The sequence below is a fragment of the Ahaetulla prasina genome, chromosome 8 (assembly GCF_028640845.1).
Source record: "Ahaetulla prasina isolate Xishuangbanna chromosome 8, ASM2864084v1, whole genome shotgun sequence".
Taxonomy (NCBI): Eukaryota; Metazoa; Chordata; class Lepidosauria; order Squamata; family Colubridae; genus Ahaetulla; species Ahaetulla prasina.
This window is the reverse complement of record NC_080546.1, coordinates 66,530,349-66,538,524: the sequence shown is the minus strand read 5'-3', so window position 1 is coordinate 66,538,524 and position 8,176 is coordinate 66,530,349.

Here is an 8,176-nt window from a genome sequence, read left to right as displayed (position 1 = left end):
ACAGCTGCAATCACACATTGCTCCCAGGCTGAAGCCTGAAGATGACGAATGAGACTTTGTCAAAACATCGCCAAGACACTTCCAATTTTACGTGGGAGAAAACCCGAATAACCAAAGACCTACATACACACCCGCGAAAACCTCAGAACATACATACATATCTATAGATAGATAGATAGATAGATAGATAGATAGATAGATAGATAGTAGATAATGTATCCTTTTGTGTGCCTATACACACGCTATACTATGTAATATGTATGTACACATATGGCATATATAGACACATATGGCATATATTGTATCTCATTGAGACCTTTGAGGCGAGGAGAGGCCAGGCACCCTAACCTTTGACGTGAGTGACATCAAGTTGTCCACACCCACCCAGTCACATGACCACCAAGCCACACACACCAAACAAGCCACACCCACCGAACAAGCCACGCCCACAGAACTGGTAGTAAAAAAATTTAGAACTCACCCCTGTACCAGATCGCATGATTCGGTCTGAACTGGAAGCATTTCACCCCTGATTATAAACCAACATGCAGTCCCTGCTGACAGCCTTTTTTTATAGGAAACTGTCAGCTGTTAACCGATAACTTTAAAATACATCTCACACTAGCACAGAAGAAAGAAAAGCCTCTGCTCACACCTGCGTGGACATAACAATCCTACCCTTGTCATCTTTATAAATTTATTTAGCTAAAATCTTCTCCTTGATATAAAACACTACCCCTCTTTTTTTATATTGCGAAAGCGATGCGAACATCTTTCCCAATTTGGGGTTTACCAGTAATTGTTCATTTTGTTTCTTTATATGGGCTTCTTCTTATCTAAGTTCATTTCATTAAGTTTGTTAATTTTGGAGGGGAGTTCAAACCATTAATATTCAAGGATAGGATCTTTATCTCTTCCTGCCTTTCTCTACTGTATCTGGATTTTGTCGCCCTTGTTGATCTAGTTTCTCTTGGTTCATTAAGTCTTCCCTCATAGTTTTCTATTTTTCCTCCTTTCCCTCTATCTCTCTCTTTAATCTACAGTTCTTTCTTTTCTATGGCCGTTGGTCTTAGCTCTCCTTCTTCTCTTATTTCTCTCTCTTCCAGTTCTTCCTTGCTACTAAAATTCCTATTGTAGATTTCCTCCGTTTTATCTATGGTGTCTATTCTAAATCTTTTTTCCTGCCATGAGATCATTATCCCCTCTGGCATCAGCCATCTAAAATTAATGTTATTTTTATTTATTTATTTATTTATTTTGTCAATCATATATAAGATAACAGGTAAAAGTATAAATATAATTTGGATACATGAAAAGAATAAGTAAAAAGGAATATTAGGACAGGGACGGTAGGCACGCAGGTGCACTTATGCACGCCCCTTACAGACCTCTTAGGAATGGGGTGAGGTCAACAGTAGACAGTTTAAGCTTAAAGTTTTGGGAGTTTGGGGAAGAAACTACAGAGTCAGGTAGTGCATTCCAGGCATTGACCACTCTGTTACTGAAGTCATGTTTTCTGCAATTGAGTTTGGAGAGGTTTACCTTGAGTTTGTATCTATTATTTGCTCATATATTATTGTGGTTGAAGCTGAAGTAGTCATTGACAGGTAGGACATTGTGGTAGATAATTTTATGTACTAGGCTTAGGTCAGACTGAAGTCAGTGTAGTTCTAAGTTTTCTAAGCCCAAAATCTGGAGTCTGGTGGCATAAGGTATTTTATTGCGGGTAGAGGAGTAGAGGACTCTTCTTGCAAAATATATGTGGACTCTCTCGATTGTATTTATGTCTGATATGCAGTACGAGTTCCAGACAGAGGAGCTGTATTCAAGAATTGGTCTAGCAAATGTTTTATATGCTCTAGTTAGTAGTACAATATTACCAGAGGAGAAGCTACACAAGATTGGTTAACAACTCTTAGTGCCTTTTTGGCAATGTTGTTACAGTGGGCTCTGGCACTTAGATCTTTAGAAATGAGTACTCTAAGTCCTTGATAGAGTGAGGATCATCTATAAGGTCATGTCCATCTAACTTATATTTTATGTTTTGATTTTTTTTTTGCCAGTGTGCAAGACAGAGCATTTGTTGGTTGAGATTTGAAGTTGCCACTTGTTAGACCAATCTGACACATAGTCAAGGTCTTTTTGAAGGGTAGTTGCATTGTCTGTAGTGTTGAATAGTTTAACATTGCGAAGAGAACACAGTTGTTTTTAATATGATCACAAAGGTCGTTTATGTAAAGTACGAAGAGTGTTGGATCTAAAACACTGCCTTGGGGAACACCACTATTAACATGTACAGGATTTGATAAAGTGCTTCCTATTTTGACTCTTGATTTGCTGGCAGAAACACTATTTCTATTCAAAATGTCAGCTTCCATTGCTTAATCAGCTCTTTTTGACTTCCAAAATTGTAACAGTCTACTTTTATGCCTTTTCCTTCTGGAATCCCACCCTGATTTCTCTTTGCTTTGCTTATACAGTCACATTCTCTGTTTGTGCAGCTCTCTCTTGTTCACCCACACTTCTCGCTGTTTTGTTTCCCAAAGGGAGAAAAACTTTCCACCCTCCTTCTGCCTGGGGCCCCTTCTCTCCTTTATTCACCATCAATGATCTTCTCAGCAGGGTTCTCCTCCCAAAATCTCTTACTTACAGTCATTGGAACTAATTGCCACCAAGATTTATTTCGCTAGTACACCACCAGTCTCATCTAGCTGTCCCACTAGTACACCACCAGTCTCATCTAGCTATCAGCTCTTCATGGCCACCATTGCAGGCTGTCTTCTTCCCCATCTAATCTCTCCGGGGCTTCTCCTGTCTCCCTGACTCAGACCACCATCCAAGATTTGACTGCCAGGACACCCCACTCTTCCGGTTCCCCTCCTAGGGATCTATGGCTCCGAGGAGCCTACCAGACAACTGGAAATGGCTGTGCTTCCATGGAGAGCTGTTTCCACACCCCCATTCAGCTCATTAATTGCCTCCCCCCCCCAGACATGTGTTTTATTATGGCCACCAGAATGGAGAGATATTTGGTGCTGGAAATAGCATGGCTATGGAAGTGGAAATTCTTTGTGAAATGGAAGAGGGGCTGCAAAAAATCTGGTGGTCTGAAGCTCAAATGAAAATGGGAAGGAACTTAGGGATCCCAAAGCTGAGGCAGGAGGCAGGGGCTGCAATGCAAGAGTGGAGCACGGCTGATCCCCGAATTCCACCAGAATACTGAGACTTGCGGGATGTGTTTTTAGCAAGAAGGAACTTTTTAGCAAGATGAACTCCCACCCCACCAGCCCATGGACTGCTCCATAGAGATCTTTATTTATTTATTTTTTATTTTGTCACAACATTATATACAAGCACATATAGTGAAAGAAAAACAATAAGACAGGAACGGTAGGCACTTTTGTGCACTTATGCACGCCCCTTATAGTCCTCTTAGGAATGGGGTGAGGTCAATGGTAGACAGTTTTTGGTTAAAAATTTTGGGAGTTTGAGAAAAGACCACAGAGTCAGGTAGTGTATTCCAAGCGTTGACAACTCTGTTACAAAAGTCATATTTTCTGCAATCAAGATTGAAGCGGTTAACATTAAGTTTGAATCTATTGTTTGCTCTTGTGTTATTGCGATTGAAGCTGAAGTACTCTTTAACAGGAAGGACTTTGCAATAGATGATTTTGTGTGTTAAACACAGGTCATGTCGGAGTCGGCGGAGTTCTAAGTTTTCTAATCCCAAGATTTCAAGTCTGGTGGTATATTTTGTTTATTTATTTATTTATTTATTTATTAATCGTATTTATATACCGCCCTATCTCCCGAAGGACTCAGGGCGGTTCACAGGCATTTAAAAACATATAAATATAAATACAGAATAAAAACAATTAAGAAACTTATTTGAAAGCCCGTTAATTAAAATATACAAATAAAACCCAATTAAAACCCATGAATTTAAAACCTAGCTCAGTCCTGCACAATTAAATAAATATGTTTTAAGCCCGCGGCGGAAGGTCCGAAGGTCCGGAAGCTGGCGGAGTCCGGGGGGAAGTTCGTTCCAAAGGGTGGGAGCCCCCACAGAGAAGGCCCTTGCCCTGGGCGACGCCAGACGACATTGCCTTGCTGACGGCACCCTGAGGAGACCCTCTCTGTGAGAGCGCACGGGTCGGTGAGAGGTATTTGGTAGCAGTAGGCGGTCCCGTAAGTAACCCGGCCAATGCCATGGAGCGCTTTAAAGGTGGTCACCAAGACCTTGAAGCGCACCGGAAGGCCACAGGTAGCCAGTGCAGTCTGCGCAGGATGGGTGTTATCACGGAGCCACGAGGGCTCCATCTATCACCAGCGCAGCGCGTTCTGGACTAACTGCAGCCTCCGGATGCCCTTCAAGGGAGCCCCATGTAGAGAGCATTGCAGTAATCCAGGCGAGGCGTCACGAGTGCGTGAGTGACCGTGCATAGGCATCCCGGTCCAGAAAGGCGCAACTGGCGCACCAGGCGAACCTGGTAGAACGCTCTCCTGGAGACGGCCGTCAAATGGTCTTCTAGAGACAGCCGTTCATCCAGGAGGGCGCCTAAGTTGCGGACCCTTTCCATCGGGGCCAATGGCTCGCCACCGATGGTCAGCCGCGGATTAAGCTGACTGTGCGGGATGCGGCATCCACAACCACTCTGTCTTGGCGGGATTGAGCTTGAGCCTGTTTCTCCCCATCCAGACCCGTCGGCCTCCAGACACGGGACAGCACTTGATAACCGTTGGGGTGGTCCGGTGTAGAAAAGTACAGCTGGGTGTCATCCGCATACAGCTGATACTTCACACCGAAACCACTGATGATCTCACCCAGCGGCTTCATGTAGATGTTAAACAGGAGGGGCGAGAGAATCGACCCCTGCGGCACCCCACAAGTGAGGCGCCTCGGAGTCGACCTCTGCCCCCCTGTCAACACCGACTGCGGCCGGTCGGAGAGATAGGAGGAGAACCACCGATAAACGGTGCCTCCCACTCCCAATCCCTCCAACCGGCGCAGCAGGATACCATGGTCGATGGTATCGAAAGCCGCTGAGAGGTCTAATAGGACCAGGGCAGAGGAGCAACCCCTATCCCTGGCCCTCCAGAGATCATCCACCAACGTTGTTTATAGAGGAGTGGAGTACTCTTCTTGTAAAGTATTTCTGGACTTGTTCAATTATATTAATGTCAGAGATGTGGTATGGGTTCCAGACAGGTGAGCTGTATTCAAGAATGGGTCTTGCAAATGTTTTGTATGCTTTGGTTAGTAGTGTAGTGTTTTTGGAAAAGAAGCTACGCAAAATTAGGTTTACAACTCTTAATGCCTTTTTTGCTATGTAGTTGCAATGGGCTTTGGCACTTAGATCATTTGCTATGAAAACTCCAAGGTCTTTTACAGAGGGGGGGTCATCAGTAAGGTAATGTCCATCAAGATTGTACTTAGTGTTTGGGTTCTTTTTTCCAATATGTAAGACTGAGCATTTGCTGGTTGAGATTTGAAGTTGCCAAGTTTTAGACCAATCAGATACAAAGTCAAGGTCTTTTTGAAGGATAGTAGTATTGTTGGTGGTGTTAAATAGTTTGACATCGTCAGCAAAGAGAACACAATAACTTGAGATATGGTCTCAGAGATCATTTATGTATGGTATGAAGAGTGTTGGTCCAAGAATACTGCCTTGAGGAACGCCACTATTGACAGGAACAGGATTTGATAGAGCATTGCCAATTTTGACCATTTATTGTCTGTTTGATAGGAAAGCAGTTATCCAATTGTGAAGAGGTTCTGAAATGCCTGAAATGAAATCTTGCAGCAGGCTAAACTACCCAATCCCAAATTGTAGTCAATGACCCTAGGGACCTGGAGGAATTACACTCTTTTATAGTCAAAAACCTAAAGCGGAGCTTCATCCAGCCTGCCTGACTGCCCTGATATTGTTCCAGGGGAAAAAGGATGTATAGACTATAGAGGGTTAAATGCTGTGTGTGTAAAAAACATCTATCCACTGGCCTTAATGAAAGACATGTTAGCCCAGGGATGTCAAACTTGATTTCACTGAGGGCCACATCAGTGTTGTGGTTGACCTTGGGGGGGAGGACCGGTGGTCATGGATGGGAGGTTGCAGCTGATTGGGTGTGGGGAGGGCTGGGGGATCCATTGTCTCCAGCAGAGGAAGGGTGTGCGCCAAACCCTTGTCCACTAGAGGACCCTCACCATCCCTTTCAGGCCACGCGGAAGACCCCTGGACAGTGGTGCAGGATGCCTGGAACCCTGGGTAGCAAAGGGCAAGTGTCCAGTCTCACCGGAACCCCACAGCCCAGCCCAGCCCAGCCCTCCTTCCCCGAAGGTATCCCAGCTATGCTTACCTCCTCCTTGAGGCTGCTGCTGCTGCTTCTGTGCTTGCTTTCCTTGGCCAGGTTGCCCATGGTGTGTGCAGGAGGGCAAAGTGTGTGGGTCAGAGGAAGGCCAACTCCCTCTCCTTGTGAGACATGGCTTTGTAACCAAAGCTTCCTCAGCTATAGGATGGGAGACCACCAGGAGAGGAGGGGACAAGGGGATAGCGAAAGGGCAGCAATGCTGCTGGTGGCCAAATTCTAAGGGACACCAGATTGCCAGGCCGGAGTCCAGGCACAGAGGCAATGACGGGAGCAGGGGTCAAAATAGGAAGCTTCTGCCCACTGCTGCCTGCCTGTTGCCAGCTCTGCTCGGAGTTTCTGACAGCTTAAAAAAAACCTGTGGAGCAGTGGCTTCCCCTCCATTGCCTCTGCGCCTGGACTGACTACACCTTATGCCAAAAGGGTAGTTCTGCTTCTATGCCTCCTCAACACCAGAAGCCATGCTCTCCCACTCGCCCCCACAATGCCAGAAGCCATGTGCCACCACCATTTGCCTACTGGGTCCCCCGTACAGCCCCAAAGCCCCTGCGATCTCCTATTGCATGCTGGCTAGCAGAAGCACTATGGCTTCTTCCTGATACCCTATTGGCCAAAATGACCCATTCTGTTCCCATGTGGGGGCAGGGATGATCCTGGAGAAGAAGTCTTGTGGGCTGGAAAGCCAAGCCGGTGAGTGCCTGGTGTGGGCACGGTGCTGATCTACAACTTGGTGCAGCCATCCGGGCCGGAATGCAGTCAGCCTTAGATCTGAATTGCATGGCTGCCCTGGACCCAGCATGCGCACAGTAGGCAGTGAGTGCTGTAAAAGGGAAACGCTCAGAATGAAGTCAGCCTGTGGAGCAAGATGGTTCCCAGGGACGCCAGGCTCTGCACTCACCGCCTCCTGTGAGCACACCCAGGGGACGGGGTGGCTCCTCGCTGGCTCCAGGGTGGCCCCACAGATCTAAGGCTGATCACGTTCCAGCCCAGATGACCCCAATCAGATTATAGATCAGTGCCCATCTGCCCTGGGCCGGGCTGAGGTGTAGCAGGCCAGTCCTTCACTATTTCCAGGGCAGTTCCACAGGCCAGATCTAACCACATCACGGGCCAGATTTGGCCTGTAGGCCTTGTGTTTGACATGTCTATGTTAGCCCATTTGGCCAAAGGGAAGATTTTTACTAAGTTGGACTTGTGCGAAGTTATCCCTGCTACTTGTGCAGCAAGTTATCCCTGCAGCCAATTTCTGGTGTTGAGATGTCCTGCAAATAAATGATGGCAATAAATTGGCAGAGGGGATTTGGCGGTGACAAGGACGTCCCCAGTTGGCTGCTTTGAGCTAGCAATGTCAAGTCATCCCATTCCACATGCAACCATAAACCTTAACTACACATGTTTGGAAATTGTCACATTTTGCTAAATAAGTTTCTTGGAGCTGGTGGCTAATAAATAATATTTCTGTCCATTTGTAAAATGTAGTGAGGAAATTAGGAATGAGTTCAATCCTACTCAGCACACTAACCCTAACCTTGAACTGTTCAGACTTGTAGCATAACCTTCATCCCATTCCTATGGTCTGTGATGGCAAACTTGTGGCATGCAGAGCCCTCTTTGCAAGCATGCCAGTCATTGCCCTAGCCCAGTTCCACCACACATACGCGCACATCTCCCATCAGCCAGCTGGTCTTTGGGTCTCTGTCGCGCATGTGCGTGGGGCAGGGCACATGCAGGGGAAGCGCGCATCATGCGTGGGGAGGTGGAGCGCATGCACTGGGGTGCAGGTTGGTGCAGGCGGCTTTCGAGGTCGCAC